The 24465-nt window shown below is 38.8% G+C and overlaps 1 long non-coding RNA gene across 1 annotated transcript; it reads left to right on the top strand.

Moving 5' to 3' along the window:
- Nucleotides 1-10275: 10275 nt before the first annotated feature.
- On the top strand, nucleotides 10276-13136 carry LOC123957124. Its single transcript, XR_006821737.1, has 3 exons — nucleotides 10276-10523; nucleotides 12122-12200; nucleotides 12943-13136. It is a non-coding gene; the product is annotated as an uncharacterized LOC123957124 (long non-coding RNA).
- Nucleotides 13137-24465: the final 11329 nt, after the last annotated feature.

Raw genomic sequence — 24465 nt, 5'->3', positions numbered from 1 at the left:
GTCCGACCCCTTTCTGAAGTTGAAAATATTTCGCGACCCCCCCAGTGGATCACACAGAATGCGTTTATTTCCTTTTTAAAGTTGTATTCTACTGGCAGTGAGTGTTCTGCACGCTGTTAATGTGCCCTGGGCGCCTCGCATTTTGGCTGCCTGCTGCGCCTTGAGCGCACGGAGTTGAAAAAAATTCAACTCGTGCCCGACGTCATTCGCGTTTTCCCCTATTATCCAATCTAATGAATGGAGAGATCTCAGTTGCGCTGATGGAAGTTTACAGTTGCTTGAATTGTCCGGAGACTGCAACAGTCTGTCCCTGACTCATCCTAAAATAAGACTTGAACTGACCGTCATCAAGATGAAGCCCCTGGACCAACTGATAGGCTACTACCAGCAGTGTCTCCCCTTTCTGAGGGTCTCATGTGCCCACACAGATCTCCCTTTCCCTGTCTCCTGCGTGTTTGTACACCTCTCACGCTCAAAAGAATGCCAGAGCATGCGCTCTCCCTTTGTCTCTTTTATTAAAGCAGATGTTTTTAGCAACAAAAGAGCAGCAAATGAAACATTACAGATCGCTGGTGCTATAATCCTTGATAAGACTGACAGGACAGCTGCTTTGGTGGTTGCCTACCAACATGATAAAACCGCAGCGCTTTGCTCTTTTCTAAATTCAAGCAAAAAAGGCATTGCTGTGCGCCTCGCATTTTCGAACCTGCAAAGCGCTTTCTGTCTGATCGGGGCCTGATTCTTGTTTGTCATTCCCGACCCCCAGGTTAAGAACCACTGCTCTATGCAACACATCAGAAGTCCGGAACTCACAGTGAAGTTATGGGGTTCACAGACCCTTCAGCTCTGAACAAAACCAGCTGGTTACTGAATGTAGCTTTTCTAGTGGCTAACATTACCAAGCCATGTACAAAGAAACAACATGTAAAGACAACAACTTTGGAGTTCCCTGGAGGCACATCCCTCATCTTTTTTAAAAGCTAATTGCATGCTCACACTTCCTGCCCCTGTGTCCAGCTAACACATTAGTGGTCTGTCCCTTGAACCGACAGAGAGTTACAGGTCAACCTCTAAATTGTTAAAGTGATTGGGATTTGTAACTAACATAATCACTGAAATTCAATTTGTAGTTCCTTATTCTATGTTTCTGAAAAAGTAATCGCATTACTGTAAAATGTTACCAAGTAATGTGACAACACACAACACTGGTGAACAAGACAAAGGTTTTGCCAGGTTGGCTTCTACTTTCTTTGGAGTAAAAACTGAAAGTGAGTGCACTTTTAATGCAACACAACTATGGCAGGTACGATTAGAATTGATTCAGAAAGTCAGTGTGTGATATTAACAACGCACTATTTATCATCTGCCTTAATTTCCTTAAAATTTGGCTAACCTGGGGGCTTGTTTACAATCTTGATTATTTGATTGCCTCTCTGATCGTTATTGTTGTCTCACTGGACCTATTTTTAGTGATGCTGCCAGATTCAGAGATCTCAGCAAATAATTGGGTGTGGCCAGAGCTACAGAAATAAAGTCCAGGTTGTAATACACTATATTTTTTTTCTGAATATTGAGTATCCATGTTTCACTCAGGATGCAAAAACTCATTCCTCTCTTTTAAACACATCATACATTTCCATGGGAAATACAAGTTCCTGGGAATCAGCATCACAGAGAACCTGACATGGTCGTCTCACATCTCCACGCTGGTGAAGAAAGCTCAGAAGCAACTGTAATTCTTGAGGAAAGTTCCTCTGTAAAAGCTGCCAAGTTCTTGTCAGCTTTTACAGAGGAGCAATAGAAAGCATCCTGCCTGGAAACATCACAAACTGGCATGGGATGTTTATGATAGTTTACTTCTGTTTACCATTTTTCATAATTCATTCTTTATTTATGTACATTGTCTGCTACATAGCAGAAGGGAGTTTTAAAACTCAATTTCACTCTACTTAACTTACTGAAGTTGTTGTATTGTGACAATAAACCTACCTACCTACCATTTGCATTTCTGAATAGAAGCATGCACTTAAGTCACAAAGAGTGAATTACATTGTTTATGGTAGCTCATCCTGGTAAAAAAAAGTGAGAAAGATCTTGTTAATTTAAAACTGGAATGTAAATGTGTTGTGTTATAGTGTATATCTCTGCCTTTCTTTGTCTTTATGTTTTCCTTGTCATTTTTTGTGGTCAGGACACCTCTGGAGTTAAAATGTGAGCAGGGAGTTAATGGCAAGAGGTACTGTCAGACTACAATTTAGAAAGTCAAGAAATGTAATGTAACCATTAGCATTTCCATTTAGAGTGGATGCAGACCCCAGTCACTCGAGGTGACATTCGCAAACTTTAATAGCTCTGTCGCATTGCAACAATCAGCACTAATCAGTCCCAACAATCACGTAATATTGTTTACTTGCTCCTTTTGGCTGCTTCATGGAAGTACTACAATCATGACTAACATTCTTGACGATAAGCTCAAAACAAAAGTACTCGTGTCCAATGATGCCTTCACAATCTATTGACAAACATGCAGGTGTCGTGCAGTGGCAAATTGATTTAGCCTGTCTTTTTCAATCAGAGTAATCTAAACTCTCTGCAAAGAAAATAATTAAGACAAATGAGATCCCAGTTAAGACAATTACCACTAACGATTAACACTAATGATTGCTAACAGAGGGCTTAAGAACAGTGCTGCCACAGCAGCAACTGGAAAGGAGGAGAATGCAGAGAATGAAATGGCACAGGAAGACAGGAAGCCATTAGGTTGTGGGAAGTGCAATAACCTTGCCAGATTATATCTTATCATTACTACTGATATGTACAACGTGTTGTGGCAAAAGAACATACTGTACTGACACACTGTATGGCTGCTGTGTGTGGATCTGTCTTGTCTAAGAATAGCTACATTAACACTGCAACCGCAAGCAGATGGGGAGAAGATGAAGGTGCATACGCACAAACAGCTTGGCAGTCTAAAATTATTGCTCTGCTCCTAAGGGTGACACATTGGACAATGATTCACACAGCAAGATGGAGTAGAGAACAGTCACATCATAGTGACTGATGACCGCTAACCTCCCATACAAGATGTTTTCGAGGTTTGAAGAAGTGGGCTTGTGAACGCACCTTGTTTGAGTCCTGGCAGTACCTAAAAAAGAAAAAAAAAACTTTCACACTGCCCCTGAGCAAGCTACTTAATCTCCTATTGCTCCAGTAGAGAAGCTTGGTGGGTGACACAAGACTGCAAGTGAATGTGCCTTTGAAAAAGTAGCTATGAATGCCTCCCGAAAGGGTTTAAAAGAGTGCAATCAATGGCCTTTGTTTTAGTGAGAAACTGGAAAAAGAAATGTTTCCAGCTATAGATCTAACAAAAGAGGTAAAATGGATTAAAAAAAGAAGATTCTTCTCTGTCACATACTGCAATATACAGCTCTAACTAACTTCAAAACCCCTGTGTTAAGATAAAAGTTTCCTTTCTGTAGCTTTGAAGCTACGTTTGATCTTCCTGAACAGCACCTTTTTTTGTCTTGAGAACAGAAAAGTAGGTAGGAATGCACAACAATCCATTTGGACGCCACAAAGCAGTAAACACACACATACATCTCTCTCTGTCAAACACGCATAAAGACAATGAAGTGCTCTTTTCTTCACTTTTGGTCTTTGTGAAGTCTGGTAAATCTTTCCAAGTTATCAGTATTCCTTTGAAATTACTTCAATGCTTACAACATAATCAGCAACTTGTTTTCTCCTCAGCAGTCTTAAAATGTGGGAGAACCGGAATGAACTCAACCTGCAAGTCTTAAAAGTCAGTATGTTCCACTGTGGGCAGTTCATCAGGTACAGTACACTGGGAGACGTTAATATACTGCAGAGCACTGCTGTCAGACAGCTGTGAGGTGGCTGGGTGGTTACTGTAACATTATAACCATCAGCAGAAATGCTCCAGAATCAATACCAGACCCTGACTATAGGAGTTTCATTCATGTTCAACATGTCCACTGAACTGGCAACCCCATAAAGGCAAGTCCAAATGAGATCACATTTAGTCATGACTTTTGGTATTCATTGTTAATAGTATTTTTATTATTAAACCGGGTGGACCCTCACAGACTAAAGGAATATAAATAATCAAGGAAGGGACACATTCTTCTTAACGAGCGTTGCAAAGGAAAAGGCAGTCAGCACTTTTTTTCCTTTCATCTCTTCTACCATACAGGTTTCACCGGTAAATCTATAAGAATTAGACTTTGGGGCTCGTTGCTTCCTTTAAATGAATTGAATGAATTTAACCGACCTAACGATATGCAGCATGTCCATACCGACACACTGATCATACAATAATATCTGTATTAATGGTCTAAGCAACGTAGAAGCAGCTAAAGCGGGCGACCCCGCGGGGTTTAAGAATTTTTATATATCCAAAGAACTTTTATAAAAACCAGACCAGGGGTCTCCTTTATAAACAGTGCGTACGTACAAACAGGGCTGGAAACCTGCGTACGCCGCTTCCCGAGCAAAGGTTGTGATCTATAAAAAACAAACTTGACGGAAAAATGTGCGTCATGTAAGTAAACTCTGAACCATGCGTACGCACATAAAGAGGAGAAAAGAGAAACGGCGACTCACATGGCAGAAGGATGAAACTGTTTGAAATGAATAGGCCTACTATTGTGTAAAATCGTTTGACTGATTTTCCCTGAAGTGCGCAATAAAGAAACACAATTTAAGATCATTTGCGGAGCACAAAAAGATCCATGAGTGAGGATAATAAACACAAACAGAGAAATCTGTTTCTGCAAAAGAACGCCTCAAATATGTTGGACAGTTAAACCAGGAATCATATTGACTATTAATTTATTCTCATAAATAAGGTGAACAGGAGGACAAATTACATTTAAATTGATGCTGTTTTCAGTGGTCAGTCGAGCAAATACGAGAGCATAGTTTCATATATTGTTATCAGATGTTCGTTTCCTTATTGAGCCAAACGCTGTGCGCCGGCGTGTGGATGTGATGCTCTGCTTGTAAAGACGCGTTATTGAAAACATAACACTATTTTATTAAAGAAGTCTTTCAGTGTGTGTCATATAAAACTTTTAACTTATCAGCAGCCTCGTTAAGTGAGTGAAGTGTTTGTGTAGCCTAAATAAATGTTTAAACACAAGCGGAATGCATTTGGTTTACTCTCTTTTCAAACGGGGGAATCCAAATTAGTACATGGGTCATCCCGTCTTGCGTCCTGTGTCCCCCTCCGGCCAGCGTCGTTACTACTCGGGAGGGTAGTACCGCGTCCTGCAGGTCGGTTATAAAGGGGTGGAGCTCCGGTGCACAAGCGTTGCATGAAAGTGTGTTTTTTGCCCACCAAACAGCTTCAGCTTCACCAAAAGGAACATCAGTTAAATCTCCTTTTGTAGCTTTTCTGTCAGATTTTGCCTCCTTTTCTTCCTGCAGTCAGAACGTATTAATATTAATGAGGGGCGTTTCACTGACCATTTATTGGCAACTATGGGCGTTTAAAGGGTCGGACATGGAGCTCCCTCTCATGCGCCACATTTCAAATTGATTGTGATTTATAAAGGGAACTTTCTTACAAGTGTGTGAGGTTTAACTTAACAAAAGGTCTGTCTATATAGGGCTCCTTTCTGTAGATACAAAAAAAAAAAGGTTGAAAAATACAGAACATAGCCTGTAATAATAATTCAGTTCAATTGCGATACACATTGGGAAAGAGTTATTTGTGGCTCATGAAACACACATTTGTCACTAGTAGAGAGACTAATTTACCATAGTTACCTGACCAATAACCAGAATTTCAAGTGACACTCGCAGTGCATTTTATATACGGTCATATACGGCCAGTAGCCTGCAGTGCAAGGCTTCTGAGTTACAACATTAACTATACTTTCCTTATCATGCCAAATCTATCACTTGTATTAACTTATCAAAATAGGACAACAGTTGAATCACACAAAGAACGCAAAGACCTAGAATAGTCAGCTCAATCTAACCTGTCGTGAACAATTAAATAAAAAAACTGAATAGATCTCATTCTGCTTTACCTTGCGGTGGCATCTTGCACTACAGGCCTTTAACCACATCGTATCACCTGAACAAATTAAGTTTGCATGTATTAATGTTTTAAACTGAAGTCATCAGAAGCACATCTTAGCCGAAATTATTGATTGATGGTTTTTCATGTTTTTTCCTTCCTATAATTATAGTCACATGTTTAACTGTCAGGAGAACATAACTGCCAATCTCAGGCACTCAGATAATACAGTTATGGGTGGATTATTAAGACAAGGACAGTGAGGATTGTTAGGAACATACACTGTACGCTAATAAATTATGTTCAACAATATTACAATTTTCTTAGACATGCCGTGTCTCTTATTCCATCATCTTCTTCATTATTCAAATAACAAAACAATAATTGAGTTGAATGTCTTTCTTATTTAGAACAAGCACTTTTTAAAACATTTTTTCTTCCACAACAGTAAATAATTGCAGATTTTTGCGCAAAAAAGAGTGTTCTGTTGATCCTCTTCATCTCTTCAAATGAACACAAAAACATCTTTGTTTGTGTTCTCAATTATTATCAAAAAGAAACAGGGTAGAATAACCACCAATGTGTGGGTTGGTCACAAAGGCAAACACACTTACACTTGTATTATCACTTGGACTACAAAATATACTATAATTATTATGTGTTCTCTGAATGGGTAGCAAGAAGTATATACACATCCACGAGTGTTTCAGATCAGGAGCAGGACAGAGATAAAAGCTGGCACAACCCAAAATAGTTCCCAGTTTATTCTTTTCAGTTTTTAACAATGGGGTACTATATATAGTGAATGCATTTGATTTCCCAACATTTAATTTGTATGATAATGGCTCACATTTGAACAGGCATGGGTTCTACACTTACAGATTTTCCCGTCACTTTCAGTGGGTGCTATAGCCCAAAACGGCCTTAGGTTACAGAACGATGAGTATGACACTCGGCCTGTATTTCAGGACAGGAACGTCCTGTGCATGTTCTTCAAAGTGTCTGTCAGCAGCCTCTTCTGCATCTTCTTTTTATGACATTTTGGTGACTATTTCTTTTCTGTCGCTTTGTGTCATGGTCCACTGAGCCACACAGATGTCCCCATGTTGTCTCGCTCTCCTGTGAGAATCCAAGTGCCTATATTGTTTAATGTTTACCTTGGTGAATTTTGCAAGTATCTGCTTCTCTCCCTTCTTTTGTTCTTGTATGTGTTTTAGTTTTTTCTCTAGAGGTGTGCAACACCAGTTCCCTGCACGTGCTCGGATGGTTTGTTTTAACACTTGTCAAGCCATGCATGCACAAGGGGAGTGGCTACCATTTGACTCTGTTGCCACCTCTTCAGCCAAGTTATGGAGTTTTTCAATTTCTTCACAGAGCCTTGTCATCTTTGCCTAAGACAAAGTAAACATAATACACCATTGTTAATGTGTACTTACTATGTTATGCATGCAACAATGCAACTTACTGTAAAATGTAATCAAATCTCACTTCGATTGTAGACTTGTCCTGACATTGAGGGTGCTGCCACTGTTTCCAGTACAGGAGGTGAGGGAGAGTGCGTGGCTGCCCTGACCTGTTCTCAGACTTTCACCTTTCTTTTCCTTTCTCTCCATATTCTTTATTGGGTGTGCTTTCAATGCTCAGAGGTCTTAAGTTATTATTATCATATTATTATAGTTATTTCCACCTGTCTCCCTACCATTTCTCCCTCTCTTTATTTAGAAGTGTAAATCATGTAATTTTTGCATTTTCTATTAGAATTTCACCTAACAGGGAGGAAGCTTTAGAGTAATGTTAGCCTTAACATTGTGAGTGATATAGATATAGCCAGCTATTTATAAACAGAAATTTTATAACTATATGAAATTTGTTTTTATATTGTCTGACGTGATAGTAATGTTTTTTTTTTTCTTACTGGCAGTCCTGATAGGAAAATTCTTACTGATTGTCCAATACAGTCTTCCTAACAGTGGACTTCTAATTAATGCTTAAACATATGCAGTATAAAGCAACGGCACTGCTCAAATTGCAACCTTTGGGATTATTCAAATATTCCGTTTTGGTTCTGTTACGTTAGTGGTGCTGCTCTTAACACTGGAGACTGTTTAACTCTTCTATTTAATTGTATTGCATTATAAACTATGGAGGAAATACAAAGAAAGAACAATTACATTTCATATATTTCAGTAAGTTAATTATTACATAATAGTACAGATAATACTAATTAGTTTATTATTTAATATAAATGTTGATGCAATTTAAACCATAATCCCCAACACACTGCTGACATTTTTATGTCCTGCTTTCTGACAAAATGTCCCAAATTTTATTATAACACTGAAAGTCACTTAAAGTAGCATTTCAAACTAAAACAGCCAGTTTCCAATAAAAAATTATTTTTCATCATACCATATAGCATGGCATCACCATTTTCGACACAAACCCAAATTTCATTCTCATTGCATGTCCAACCTGGGCAATTTAAACTTACAGTTATAAACATACTATATTTAAACTGACCAAAAATTACTAATTTATGGTCATCCAATTAAGGATTTGAGTTAGCCGATAGAAGGTAACATTCCAAGAATATTTCAAGACCTGCTCTATGTGAAAAGCACAAGAAATAACTTCTGTTATGAATTGGCTGTTACATTTTGCTCTGCGCAGACACAGGAAACGAGATGGTATAGAGTATGATGAACTGGATACCATATTTTGCCAGACAGATTTTACTTTAACAAGAGAGTATAAGTATACTCCTTTGTCTGTTTTATTATTTATTTTAATTTATTTGTCACCAGACCAGACCGTGGGGCAGACATGGGGATGGGGGACACAAACACCATGTGGGGTGGGGACAACAGGAAATAGCAGGGGGAAACACCAATACCAGAAAGCAACAAAACCTGCAAGAGAGGGGGAAGGGGCTTGGGGTGGTTAAAAACAAACAGCAAATAAACAAAAAAACAACAACAAACAAACAAAAACAAAAACAAAGAGGCAACCAGGCGAACAGCAGCAATAAATAGCTGAAATAAGAAGACAACTGAGAGAAATGAAAACGAGAAACAGTCAAGCAAAATAAATAAACAACACAGCACAGCCGTGAGAGCTGGAATAATAGCAAATAATTTAAATAAGTAACTGAAAGAAAAGCATAAATAATAATTCTACCAGGGACAACCTAAATTTGTTTGTATATGTGCCTATATGTGAGACTTTGTGTGTCTGTGTGGGTGAATGCGTCTGTATGTGTGTGTATATGTGTGTGCGCATAAGCCTGTTACAGAATGTAGTTCTTAGTGAGAATGGGACGCCACAACCGCGCCACACCGACTCCAGCGACAGTCAGGCAAGAACCCCAGAGTGTTTGTTCTGTGTCCAGCCATGAGTGGTCCAGGGGGCTTTGATTGATCCATTTTGAGATATATTGTAGTCTATTGGACATGAAGGAATTAAAAAAAAATTGGCTCTAAACCACCACAATCTTTTGCTTTTTGCAGAGTTTTTAAACTGATTTGTGGGGGTTTATTTTTCCACAAAAATGTTTGAGTCCAGCAATTTAAACCAGACAGCAGAGGGTTTGGTGGGTAACATTGAAAACAGGTAATTGATTTTAGGTTGAACCATCATTTTTATGGTGGAGACTCTTCCCATGAGTGATATGGGCAATGATGTCCATCATACAAGGTCATCCTCTATTGATTTAAGTAAAGGCGTGTAGTTTAGCGATGTCAGTTCTGACAGCCTGGAGGAAATATTGACACCCAGATATTTAATATTCCCAGACTTTAGCGGTGTGGTAGATATACTCTGGAAATCACACTTTACAGGTAAAACTATGGATTTACTCCAGTTAATTGAGTAGTCTGAGATGGATGAGAATTTATCTGTAAGTGTGATTGTCTCAGAAAGAGAAGCTTAGGAGGAAATAATACATCATCTGCATAAAGGCTTATCTTGTGGTGTACATTTTCTGTTTGAATTCCTTTAATATTTCATATTTCATTTAATAGCTCAGCAATAAGTACAGCATACACTAAACAACCAAGTCTTCTTAACGAGTTGTTTTAATTATGTGTGTATCATCGTTTTTGAGTGATGATGGATTTCTAAATCAAACCCTCTGAGTGTTGGCACACTGACGTATGATGTCATTAACATTTTCAGAAAATTCAAGATGGCTACCCGACGCGAGGGAGACGATTTTGCAAGTAATGGAGCAAAACTGTTAAAAACCTATTTGACAAAAGTCGAGAGAACCAGTATTTATTCGCAGCGCTGTGAAAGAAATGTTTTTATGTTCTTTAAATTCGATTTTACAACTGTGTGCTCTGAGAGGACAGCTTCAGGATGTAGAGGCAATTTGGCGTGTTACTTTTATGCTAACGTTAACGGACATTAGCTCCAAAGTAACGTAACGTGGTGACTGAAGCCTTCGCCTGACAGTCGTCAGAGAATGCACTTTGGCCCGGTGAGTAAAAAAGTTTATCACATTTCGGCTCTGTTGTCAGGCGCAGTTACGTTTACAGAAAGGCTAACACTTAAAGTAAGCTGGCTCACATTGTGGTAACGTTAACTTTGCACTGTTGTGAACCGCTGTCACTGTCAGTTAACTCACGTTAGTTAACGTTATATTGTGGAGACAGTCAACTTCTGCGTTTGTTTATAAGCTGTTCCTGAAATAGTGTTGATGCATGGCTAAAGTTAACGTTAAAGTTTAGTTTTATTAGCTGTAAACCTAATAATTCTCCTCAGCCCTTCTGTTGCAGAGACTAGTTGCCTCGTCTGAAGTGGCTGTAACGTTAATGTGTATTTGTAAAGGAGTAACTTATTTTTTAAGTTATTTGGTAATGAAACCATTTAACTGGTGAAGAATGCTCAGTTTTCATTGAAACAATTTTATCATTTGTTAATTTTGGAAGATATTTGGGATAACGTTACGTTGACATGAGTTGCATTATTACACAGAAGAGTGTGTGTTATTTAGCATTGTCTCAGATATTAATGGGATGGACAAAATAATAGAAGCACCTGTCCATGAGATAACGTTACAAGCTAGTGTAGGCCTCCTCCACACGCAGATCCATCCAGGAGTTGCTAACATGGAATCTGGGCTAAAGAGGTTCAAAACGTGGGCAGTGTTTTGTTTTGTTTTTTTTTACTATAAAACATACTGCTGACAAACCACGTGTAAGTGTTTGTCCCTGTATGATACAGCGAGACAAAATCAGAAAGAGGTTGAGTGAGCTGTCGTGTGTGTGCAGGGTTGAGAGTTGAAGTGTGGGTGCTTGTGCGAATATCAAAATCACCAAATCTATAACCGAAAACCTACCCAGTGAATAATAGGGGTGGGAGAATTCATCGATTCTTAGATGCATCGCGATGCTGACGTGGAGGATTATGAATCGATTAACAGATGTCTAAAAATCCATTGTTAAAGGTTAATTGATAACGTAATGTTGAACGCAAAAGGCAGAATTCGCGAAAGAACATCAGGTACAAGCTTAGACTAAACTGGTGTACAGCTCTGTCTTGTACACTACTACTACTGTAGGCTATATCCTAATAATTAACTTTATTTGTCTGTTTTCAGAGGAGTCTGAATGTTAAAGAAATGGACCATTGAGCTGAGGTTAATAAAGTAAATTAGGGATGCAAACTAGTCCTTTTTAAGCTAATTAAGAGTTGTTTCTTTAGGATTTAAATGTGCAAATTAAATGCTTAGTAAATATCCAGGGAAAAGTTATGTCAAGATGCATTGATAATCGTTTTATAATCGGAAGATCGGCAGCCCTCTTAATTGTAATCACATCGAATCGTGAGGTGCCTAGAAATTCCCACCCCTAGTGAATAACTAGAATACTGGGGTCCAGCCCTACTGCACTGGCTTCCAAATCTTTTGTCATGTTGTAAGTCTTGTCTTATAGGTAGTTGCAGCTGGATGGCTTTATTATTGTTATTGCTGTTGTTGCTAATAATAGTATTATCATTGTTTTAGAATTACATTGGTATAACTGTTACACTATAACAACATTTGTTTAATGATAATTATTTTTATTATCAATCTAGAAACAACATGATGTACACATGAGACGCATTCTGGCCCTTCGTGCCGTCCCAGTGGACCTGCGAGAGGATGACCCGCAATGTAAGTCCTCAGTATACTCACACACAATGTCAATATCAATGAAATGTACTGTGGCAAACCAACTTTAATGCCTTTTCCAGCATTTGACAGAGCGACAGACTTCACTCCGTAAAAAACTTGGTAGCCTATTACATCACAAATCGCTGTGGATATACAAGTAAGACCAGGTAAAGCAGCAGTCAGCACACAGGGCGCAGATGTTGGTTTCGGTAGTTTGAAAGGCTACCTGATAACGGATCGTGGGTGGGAAAAATACGGAAAAAAGACGTGTTCTGTGTCATTTAGGCTACTTTATCAAACATACTGCTGATGGAGAAAGTGGAGTAGACGGGGGAGCGAAAGAGAGGCGGGACAAGCCGGTGTGTTTGCAGTGAGAGACCAGAGGTGTAGGTGTGTGTGAATGTGGGGAGAGGAGAAGTCCAAGGTAGGTGCAAAGCGGGTATATTTTAAATATATAATAATATTCGTGGGGATTAAAAACTGCTTTCACAGGGTAGTATAATGTGAAAAATTAAGACTAAGATTACAATCACGATGCCGGCTCTACATCGTGATGTCTGTCAGTCATCGTCTCGGTCCAACCCTAATTCATAGATATCTCAATAAAATGCTAAAATGTGATTTGTACAATAAAAAGGTTATTGGTGCTTTCAGTTTGTGGGGGGCACCGATGAAGCAGTACATGACTTGCAAACTAGTCTTTTAAATTTATCCTCACAATTGGATTGTTTGTATTTTGCAGTGCAAAGATGAATCAGATATTGCTGACACGCCTGTGGCTCTCCTCAATGTGGTCACTGACGACGCCCCTGCTGCTGTCCACTTCAACCCTGAGAGCGTTTCTGTTGTAGTCGAAAAGGAAATTGTGAGTGATTATCCAAAGAACCTAATTTACACATTCACCTTAATAAAAAAAATAATAATGTTTTGATGACAGCAAACCACTGAAGCTGTGACTAAAAGTACTTGTTGAAAGAAGTTTGAATGTACTCATGTACATAAACGGTTTGTTTCTGCGAAATATAGAAATGGTTTTGATAATGACTGTTCAATAAAGAAAACTTGTAGTAATGGAGTTGTACTTGTATTTTTGAGAATTACTGAATTTACAGCAGGTTAAAAGATGGTCCAAAGTGTGTCTTTGCATGTGCTAATTTGTTTTTGTATGTTTTTTCTTTTTAATTAGACGTTTTTCTCTCTTTCAAATGTTGTTTATGTTTCAATCTAAAATATTGACTTGTACTTTTAATTTGACATGTTTTTTTGTTTTTTTTTTGAAGTTAGGAGTACTCAGTGTAATTAAGGCAATCAGTTGCCACAAATATTTTAAGTTCTGGGGTAAATTATTTGAGTATGAGGAAGTCAATGTTTTTGAGTTAGTAAGTAATTGAAAATATTGAACAAGAAACTAATAAATATTGAGTTCATTGAACATGGAACACTGGGTTTTCATACTTAAAATGATTCATTTCTGTCCCAAGAATATTTTAGAGTTGCATTAATATTTATATAATATAATATATAAATATTTGAGTTAAGTTAATCAGTAATTTTATCTAACAGTAATCAAAAAGTATATATATGCCGTTACTCATCCTGTATTGACATCTGTATTGGTTAATTAATATAGAAGCAGAACTGCACTGTTGTCCCAACAAACATTATGTAAATAAGTGATGATTCCCACAAACATTCTTAATTTGCACGCACACACACACACACACACACACACACACACACAGAGGGTTTGTACCATGAATAAGCAATTGGGAGCAGAGTGGAGAGGAACAGCTGCCCTGTATTCTATATTCTATACAGAGACTGAGATACTTGTAGGGATACTTGTAGTCTCCGTGTGTGTGTGTTGTCTTGGGAGAATTCGTCATTGTTTTATGTGCTTCGGTCTGGGTTGACTAACACAAGATACTGACTGTCACGCACAACGAACAGAGAGACAGCAGTCTTGCAGAAGCCAGCATAAAGTTGTGTCCCACTTCAGGGGCCACCTCCTTCACAGGTCTGCATGCCTAGGATGAATACATGACAAAGTAGTCCCTCTCTAAGAGTTCCTCCAAATGGTAAACTCCCACTGCAGCGTTACTGTAATTTTTATCAGCTTGGCGTTGAACTAATCCATGCTCATTGCATAACAACATTATATTGACTGCATTTAGCCGACAGGATACGTCGGCGTTAGCTAGCCTGCTGGCTTTTCAGTAACTATTTGTGTATCTTTCGCCTGACAGGCTCAACAATTAGTGATGTGCCATTCAAGAGTGAATCGGCTACATGAGCTGGCTCTTTTAAGTGAACGATAGGAGCCGGCTCCTGCCTGGAAGCTGATTTCAGAATGACTTCGGATGTCTACAGCTGTCAATTCAAGTCAGAAGACTTTTGACAGAACTGGACAGACAACTCTTTCAAAGGCAGGAATGATCCCGTCAGTTTTTTTATTCCCTGACCAACTTTGTAAAATTGGTGTCATTGGAAAATTGTTTCTATATAAATATAAAAAACAAACATGACCAACAAGGAAAAAATAAGCATACTTAGGGTGGCTGATTAGAGGTGTTTATCTTCACTAACATATTAAAGAGCAGGACAACACCAGCTTTCAGTTTGCTCTGATTTTTCCTTTCAAAATTCTAACAAATAACCAAAATAATTGAATAATAATAATAATATAACCATAATGAATGCGGTGTCCTTGTCCTGTACCTAGTTTATTGCTTGGAAAATGGTGGGCATTTCATTTCAGAGGTAACTTTGGGGAATGTGTTAAAATTTTTAATATGCATGTAACATCATTACTTAATTGTGAGCTCTCTGGCTGATTATTTGCATGTGCATTTTTTTGGTACGTCTCACAAAATTAGTTCTTGGCAGTTTTTTGTTTAAAATTATGACTAAGACTAATTTAATGGTTTTATATAGTAAGGTTTTGCACACTGAAATGTTCCTACATTTCAAAGGTCTGTCTGTGACTGGTTTTGTCATCAATATGACATCTCTGATGAAACCAGTGAATTAAGTGCACAATTCTCTTGAGAGAAGGCTTATATTTTAAATGTGGTTTTAAAAAAACTGTTAATATTTCTTGAATGAATTCCAGGTGGATGGGACGACAACAGCTGTGGTTCATTTCCAGAGTGTTTTGCGTCGTCTCATGGTCCGCAGCAGGATTTTTCTGGGAAACACAGGCAGTGTCAGAGCACAGGGCGCCACTGTGTCTCTGTCAGCTGTGGACATGTCATCCGTAGTTCCAGCTGACGACTCTGACGTTGCATCCATTTGAGAATGTGGCTAGTGTGATGTTGGACGACAGCTACCTGCCAGCTAGCTTCATATCGCAGGTTGTGTCATCAGCCGGGTTAAAAAGCAGCTTGCATGTAATGAGTCTGTACCAGCATCACTTTGTGAAAGCTACCACCTGCTAGCCTTGAAAAACAATGGAGGCCGGATGACTCCAAGCGTGGGTACAGTCAAGGTGATCGTCTCAGCAGAGCGCTGCATCCGACAGGACACACACATTTCATCTGCAGCACATCTGTGAACTGCGTCCCCGGCCAGCTGTGTTGTCACATCAAACATAGGTTTAGAAGATGTGTTTGATCATCGTGATCATAGAGTGGGAACTCAGGATGGTATTGAACACCGTGGAGCAAAAATTCACACTCAGCAATTGCGGAGTGGCAGTTTGTGAAAGCAGCTGGTTGTTACATGGTTATTAGAAAGGGTTGTTTTTCAAGGTTGAGGTGATGTCCTCAGTGTTCTGATCCCTGTGTGTGTTTACATATGTGGTGTACGGATTCAGTGTCACGTGTGTTTGTCTAGTGTTAGAGAAAGTCAAGAGAGACATGGCAGTTGATTCTGTATAGTTTTTTTTGTGTGTGTGCGTGTCTATGTCAGATAATGGTATTAGGCTGACACTCATCTTGTGAGGTGAATATCAATGTACTTGCTGCAGTCATTTTGAAATCCATTTAAGAGGATCTATCTATCTCGCTCTTATTCACAGACACATATTGTAAACGCATACACACAACCTTCAAATATAGAGAGAGCTAGAAGCATGCAGATGGTAGTGGTACTTTTTTAAAAATGTTTGATTATTATTATTTAGGGCTGAGCACAAATAGTCAAAGATGCAGTGATTCGATGCGCTGAGCCTTTTTCGATTCCCAATCTCACAGTAAAATCTTGGTAGAGCCGAGGGGTTGCTCAACATTTGAACTACTGGTTTTCTCCCAATAAGTTAATATCCAACCTGTATGATATACATATCAACACATAATGCTGTAAATAAACATGGGGAAAAAAGGAAGAAGCTTTTAATAAATCGTTTTAAAGTGTGTAAATAAATCCAAAATTGTAACCCCCTTAAGGTAGGGGCATGTGTGGGCGTAGCTTGTGTGTGGTAGAGGAGGGAGAGAGACAGAGCACCAGCTGCACCAGCGTTGTGCAGAGTTGTGCGTGAACCTTATATGATGTTCAAATATGATATCGTTTTGAAATAGCTACCGTGTGTAAACCCCCCAAGCGCATGGGCTGTTGTATGGAGAATTGTGTCAAACTGATCAAGTCATTTTACTGCATTTTCTTGGGTGCAAAAGCAGGCTCATGGTACCTATAGGGTAGAAAAGCTTGGATGCGAATATATTCCTAGAAGGACTGCAAAAATCAGCAGGTAGAGTTGGGATGAGCCTCAGTAATGGCCAATCAAATTAGCTCCTATCATCCCTTACAACAGCAGTGGACAGTCTCTTAAAGGGATAGTAAGTGACTGTAATACAATACACTTTTTGTTGAATTCAGCAAATATTTGCTCACGGTTTGCTAGCCCCCCATTTTGCGTGTGCTCTGAAAAAATCCAGTTTTTCTACACAGCCATGGCTCTCCCTTTCACACTTAGTGGTCACTACTATTCAAAAGACATAACTTGTATAGGCAGAGGTTCTGATGGTTTAGTTGCACATCAGCCACTAAAGTGGATGCTAGTGTGTCATGCCATACACTGCCACCCTCTGGTAAGTCATAGTAAGTGCAACTTAAATTAGTCAAAAAACAAGATGGCCGACAGACGATCAGAAACAGCAGCTCAGGTAAATCTTTCCACTCCTTCAATTATAGGAGATTCCTTTCAAGTATTGATTTTTATGTTTTATGTTGGGAGGAAATAATGATTAATCTTCTGTCCACTAAATTGGACATTATGCATTGCCAGCTATATTTCAAATACAATTCACTATTAGCCTGCTGAGACGTTTCTTCGTTTTTCTTGAAAATACTTAATGTGCACTAACTTTTTTGGATGTAAATGGATTTATGTTATTAACCCCTTGATGCCGATTGTCGCGAATTCGCATCATACCTCTTCCTTGCAGACTGAAAGCCAAGATAGCACATGGATTCCCCCAATGCCTGTTGGTGCATATTCGTACCTAGGAACCTTTTGCAAACCCTGGTTTCTCGTTTATGCCTGCTGTAGCTAATTTGCATCATACCTACAGATACCTGAATTTATCTTTTCTACGTTCTATAGACAAATTAACAATCTTCTCTTAATTTAACATCAGCTTGAAAGCAAATGAAAACACAAATAATTTTTTTAATTTTTTTAATTGTAAATAAAATCAGGCGTTAAGGGGTTTAAACATAAAACTTGCAGTTTTTGTAACAAAAAACATATTTTGTGCAAATTAGTTCTATTATGTGAGTAACATTTAGTGTCTTTATGTTTTGTAGAGCTCAAGTGTAGCAAGTCATAGAAAGGCATTCAGGACAGTGCAGAAAATTCCATCAGAATCAAGTAAGGATATTACTAAATGCTAGCAGCAGTGACAGTGGAGCTGAGGAAAGCTGAGGAAGAGAGAGGTAGAGGAGTCAGAGGTGAGGTTCAGCGTTTTTGCATTGCATTAAACAGTATTAGAATATGTTAAAATATGTGACCACATTAGTTTAACAGCATTAAATATAGTTTTCAAATACTATATCACTTAATTCATTGGTTTGTTAAATACATGTTTCTTCAGTTGAAAGAAATGTCCACCTTAGTGGACGTGTAAAAATGTGTGTTTAAAAAAAATTAAATTAAAATTTAATTTTTCATGCCTAAAGAGCACTTAAAAACACAGGAAAAAAATCCTGACAGAGGCTGACATAAAGGAAAACACAGAAAGTCGTGTGGTCCATCCACATCATTGTTCAGCCAATCAGCAACAGGTGCTTGTGCATGGGAGTGATGGGTGGGGGGGACCCACCGTGAAGAAGGACAGATGGCTGAAAAACAGGGTCTGCAGAGTTCAAGCAGAAAAAAATTATATGACCAGGCAAGGGTGAAGGTGTTTCAAAGCTGGGGAAACCCCCAGAGATTTGAAATGTGGGGGGGCAGAGCTTCTGAGGGAGCACTGAAAGGAGGGGTGTATTTGGCTACGTTCACACCGCAGGCTTTAATGCTTAAATCTGATTTATTGCACGGGGACAAATGTTTTTGATTGACAGTTCATATTATAGTTTATCTGTGGCCCATATCAGACTGAAGTGTGAACTGGCCACGGCCTGAAAGTGAGCCGCATGCACAGAAAAATAATATGGCGCCACATGCAGCACGCTGTCGTACAGAAGTAAACAACGAGACCAATAAAGTTAGCTCTGGTTAGCTCATACTTGCTAACCCTCCTGATTTTCACGGGAGACTCCCATATTTTATTGCCCTCTCACGTTTTTTTCCTTCTGACAAAAGTTCACAACTTTCTGTCCTTTTCATTACATTCATTGCTGTTTCTGGCGCTGTACAATGTATATGCCCCACAGCTCTCCTCTGTTTCTGCTCGACCAAGTAACATGAACAAGTAACAGAACCCGTGACTCAGAAGATACAGCCACATGTTTAATAATGTCTTTTGTTCACCGCGGCTCCTTCAGAATTGCTCTAGGGTGACGTCAGAGTCACAAGAATTGATGCACTTAAAAAAATGCGGTTCCACATTGGATTTGGCCCATATAAAAGTGGCTCAAATCCAAACTGGAAAAGATCAGATTCACACTGTGAACAGATCTAAGTCACATATGAGCAAATACATCAGATCACTTTGGCCTGCAGTCTGAACGCAGCCCTTTCCCAACTTTCCCTTTAATGAGCTGGGAGAGGCCAGGACTGTCTGAGGTTACTGATGCTGAGCAGTTCCAGCTTTCTAGTGTAGTCACGTTGGGATATGTTTCCATGCACAATAATGCCTCTATATGGCAAATACTGCGAGAACTGCAAGTCTGGTCTAACTGCTTGTAATAATCATGTTTACATGTCAGAAAATGATCAGACTACCCAGAGGAAATGGCGTGTGGAGTTAGCTTTAAGAAAACCTCTACAGATGTTTGAAGGCTAGGAAAAATCTTGAGGTGCTCACCTACAAATCATTTTATTGTACTTACATTTGACTGTTAATCCAACCAAGGAACGACTCTGTCTCATTAAAATTATACTTGATGGAACACAATCTCAATATACATTGAAAATAAATTGTAAAGAGATAGTGTATACCTTTTATATGAGCTTTTAACAAATTGAATGCATAGATGGTTTTATTCACATTGCCAGTGTACTTTGCTCATACTTTTAATTCTCCAGGTACACACAGATTTGGGATTTCTGGTACACCTTTACCTACTTTACAGCTGCATGGAGAACAGATCAGAGCCCCAGCAACTCCAGCTTCTGTGTAATGTTAAATATTAAGCCTGATTGAGGCTACAAGCAGTGACATGTTGGTCTCACAATAAAGTTCTTGCTTAGACTACAAATGTTGCTTTAAATTCCTCTCAGGATCAAACAGTGTCGCCCACTAGTGGGCAGATGAGAGCAGAATCATCCCTGGCTGACAATGAAACATCTGAGAACTACTTGTTCTCAAATCTTGCACAAAGAAAATGTGAATTTTACCTTTTCACCATTGTTGTTGTTGTTCAGAGCCTGGCACTGACCTTACTTCACATCCTCAAGTAACTCCTCAATCATTCATGATCTTAATTGCATCTTGTGCACGCATAGTGCAGTTCTGAAGGAACACAGGATACACAGGAGAGCCATTATGCACATGCAAATGTGTAGTTAAAGCAAGTACATCAGGGCTCTGCAGCCACGAAAATGGCACAAATCTCCTGCATTTGCACTGCAGCAAATGACTATTTTATTCTGAAAAACTTCTGGACCAACATAAAAGACCAAGTGACTGACTGACCAGTCACTTCCACCCTTCATTCTCTAGTAGGATTAAGCATTAGGACAAAATCTGTGTAGTTTGACCTTGCTGCTACATAGTTGTTGATTAGAACATTCTTAGACTATAAAGGCAATAAAATGACCTTTATGTCTCTCTATTAAAAAAAAAAAAAAACATTCAATAGGTCCAATATTTTTTGGTCCAGATAAGAGTTTTTTTCAAAGGCTGCAGACCAAACGATGAAGTGTCTCAAACCGCTGCTGCCAACTCTACTTCCAGTTAGAAATAACTAATCACAGAAACTCGTATTTTCTGTTTTCATTTGACCACTGGCCTTTTGTCCATCGGCTATAGCTTGTCCAAATCCGTCTAAAAGCAATTGTCGGTAAGCACTTTGGCTTTGCAGCAGAAGTGTAAGAATGAAACAAGGGGGAATTATGAGGTGGGAAGGAGAAGTGGAAAAAAAAAAGTACTGAAAACAACAGGAAAAATACAGTTGACTGATGTGAAAGAAAATAGAAAAGAAACATTTACATGTCAGTATGTAGTTCTGGCATCTAGTGTGCTCATTATAAATAGTTTACTTCTTATATAATACAGTGCTGTTTGCTTTAGTCTCAACACACAAACACACACACACACACACACACACACACACACACACACACACTTGCCACAGTCCCATACACTCAGCATTCCCATGTGAACAGATGCAGTGCAGCACAGAAGGCCTGTGTGACTCTTCTGTCATCTCCTCATTAATACACAAGTGTGTGTTTGTGTGTTTAATCCGTGTCATGTGCGCTCCACTGACTGCATGCTTAGCTCCCCTAAACAAAGACTAAATGAAGTTCTTCCATTAAAACCCTTTTGTACAAGCTGACATGTAGATGGCTTGCTCTCTGTCTTTGTCTCTTCTGATGTTTCTGTCTCTCTGTTGTCTGTGACTCAGTCATTTTTGCCTAAGAAGGTTTTCAGACAACTCATCCTGTTGTAGTCCTTCAGGGGACTCAGCCCGCCACACAGCAGCCCTGTTGGGGATCTTTAGCTGTTGGAAACACCTGCTGTGTGTTTTTAAAAGCCTTATTCGGCTGTCTCATCAGAACATAAAGGAGTGATATCTTAATTTTTGGAATTGGCCCATGTTTCTTTGTTTTATTTAATAGCTTGACAGCAATATAATAAAATGTTATGGGGAGTTTGTTTTATCACTGAAATTACTGATGTTAGGGTTTCTACTGGAAATTACTGGGGTGTAACACATTCTAAATTGGACATTGTTGCTTTGTCAAAATAAAAACATGTTCACCTGGACCACATAACTGCAAAACTTGTAATGTATGATGAAGTTACCTTACAAGGGCACGTAGCCCTCACTTGTCAACGTCCTATTTTTTATAGGACTCAGTTGTAGAGTTTCAATTTAATTCATTCATTTAAATAAGAATGCTTTCAAAAACAGACATTAATAGGTTATTTTATCAATTAACAAAATGCAAACTGAGTGAACAGAAGAAAAAGCTAAATCAAATCAATATTGACCACCCTTTGCCTTCAAAACAGCATAAATTCCTCTAGGTACAATTGCATCAAGTTTTTGAAGGAACTCTGCAGGCAGCCTCAGCACACAGTTCTTAATGACTTTTGCTATATGTTTGGGCTCATTGTCATGCTGCAGAATAAATTTAGGGCCTATCAGATGCCTCCCTGATGTACTTCTCAGCATTGAGACCATTCATTCTGACCAAACCCCCAACTCTGTTCGCAGAAATGCAGCCCCAAACTAACAAGGAACCTCCACCATGCCTCACTGTCGCCTGCAGATACTCATTTTTGTACCGCTCTCCAGCCCTTCAGCTTTAAAGCCTTTATAGAAATATGGTGAAATATGGTGATTTCACAAAGTATAGTTCAATATTTGGTGTAATATGTTTCAGTAGCATGTTTAATAATTTGAGACACACAGTTTCATACATACTTCCTTAAAGACGATAATTCAAAGAATATTTTATCACCAAAGTGGATCATACTGATATCTTTATTCATACAGTGTTGGGTATCTGCCAGGAACTTAGAGTGCAACACTTTCAAATACAGGATACTTAGATATGTAAAAAAGTTTATTAATTATCTATTAATAAAACTTACCAGAGGGTGGCAGTGTATTATTAATTTATTATTAAATAAAATTTAGAATAAGTAAGGATTAAAATAGGAAAGGGTATATAATGGGAGGAGTGAAATCTTCACCAAAGGCTTACAGGTTTAGTTAAAAAATTCAAGCAGACACTTGTTGCTGCTGGCAGGTTTGAACACATCAATATAAGGTATAGAAAAGATATACAGCATGAGGATTAGGTATGACTGGCCCATACTGGTATATCCTCAAGTGGTCTGTGTTCTCTGCTTAAGGTCAGAACAGTTACGATGAAGCTCTTAACTCTGGCACTCAATCTCTTGGCAGTATGTAGAGTGAGCTGTTTGCCCTTACAGTTATTTGAATGGTGTGACATACAAGACTGAGAATGTCAGATTCAAGTGTAATATATATCTTAACATTTAGCCATACAGATCTATCAGTCTTTATGAGCCTTTATATCAAATGGAACTCAGGGTGAGCACTGTGGCAGTTTCATGACTCACGATCTAATTGAGCAGATATTATGCAAAACATTTATCTTATAACTACAGATTTGGTGTTGTACTGTGTTTTACAAAGGGAGATGTCTGTAGCAAAGGCACTAATTATGGTATCTTGTGTTAGTGAACAGTGTGTGTAGCCCAACAGCTGCCATGATGTTTTGCCTGTGTGCCATAATAGCTCCCGCTGTTGCTAATGGAGATGAGAGTGTCAACAGGCTTCAGCCCACAGATGCTGATAATTATTGTTCTCTGGTAGAAACTGCATAGATACACAGATAGATACTAAAGTCTGTACATACCAATACTTTTATACACATTTGTGCTTGTGTAAAGTGCAGAAGGAAAAGTAAATACTTGATTTTTTTAAAGCATAAAATACTCCCACGAGTATTACAACTATGGCTGCGCCCGACTAAAGATTTTACTTGTTTACTAATAGTCGTTAGCTCAAGCCATTAGTTGACTAGTCGGCGCACATTTATGATATTAATTATTTAAGAATATATTTTTGGTCCATGAGAAAATGGTTTGAGGTTCAGGGCCAAGAAAGGATGTGCTACATTACAGAGACATACAAAACCATTATAAATGTAAATTGTATTTTTTTTTATAAAAAACAAATACTCGCAGACTTATAAACATGGATGATGTAATGTTACTTACAAATTAACTCACTACCAAGCGGCAAACTTCTGGTCTCCGGGCTGGAGCCTCCCTAGAACAGTGGTTCCCAACCTTTTTTCCTTGGTGCCCCCCTACTTCCATCTAAGAAAAGCTGAGCCCCCCCAACAGCTGACAAAAAAGATGATGTAATTACTTACTAATAGCGAACAAATGGAGTCAAATGACACCTCCGTGGCTCTGTGTAAATCAATGCCAGCTCTTGGTTGGCCTTCACCAACAGTCTCCTGGTGTTTTGTTTCTTGGTATTGTTTAATACCAAGAAAAGGAGCTTATAAGGTGTAATATTTACAAAATAGCCCGTAGGCCTACAGCTTGCACTAACTTAAGTGTTTTCAACATATACTTTACTTGGGCGGGCCGGACAGGTATAGTTGCACCTGCCAAAGTATATTTGGCAACCCACTTTTGCATTTTGCAGAGAAAAGGTGAGGGAGACGTCATCTGGTATTTTGTCAACGGACACACAGGAAATGTTACATTACGGAGCGACAATGAATGCACCACTGCAGATGTCACTCACTAACGTTAAGTTTCAGTTTCGGTATACACGCGGCACACTTGAAAACTGAATCACAGGTGAGTTTATTAAACACATCAACTTTATGAAACATAATGCTGATGGAGAAAATCAGCAGAGACACATACAGGGAGAGAGAGACAGAAAGAGGCAGAGCCAGCCGGCATGTTGGCCTGTCTTAACGAGAGCTCAACAGTCAACA

Source organism: Micropterus dolomieu, linkage group LG19 (genome assembly GCF_021292245.1).
Source record: "Micropterus dolomieu isolate WLL.071019.BEF.003 ecotype Adirondacks linkage group LG19, ASM2129224v1, whole genome shotgun sequence".
NCBI lineage: Eukaryota > Metazoa > Chordata > Actinopteri > Centrarchiformes > Centrarchidae > Micropterus > Micropterus dolomieu.
This window is presented reverse-complemented; position numbering and strand designations above follow the sequence as displayed.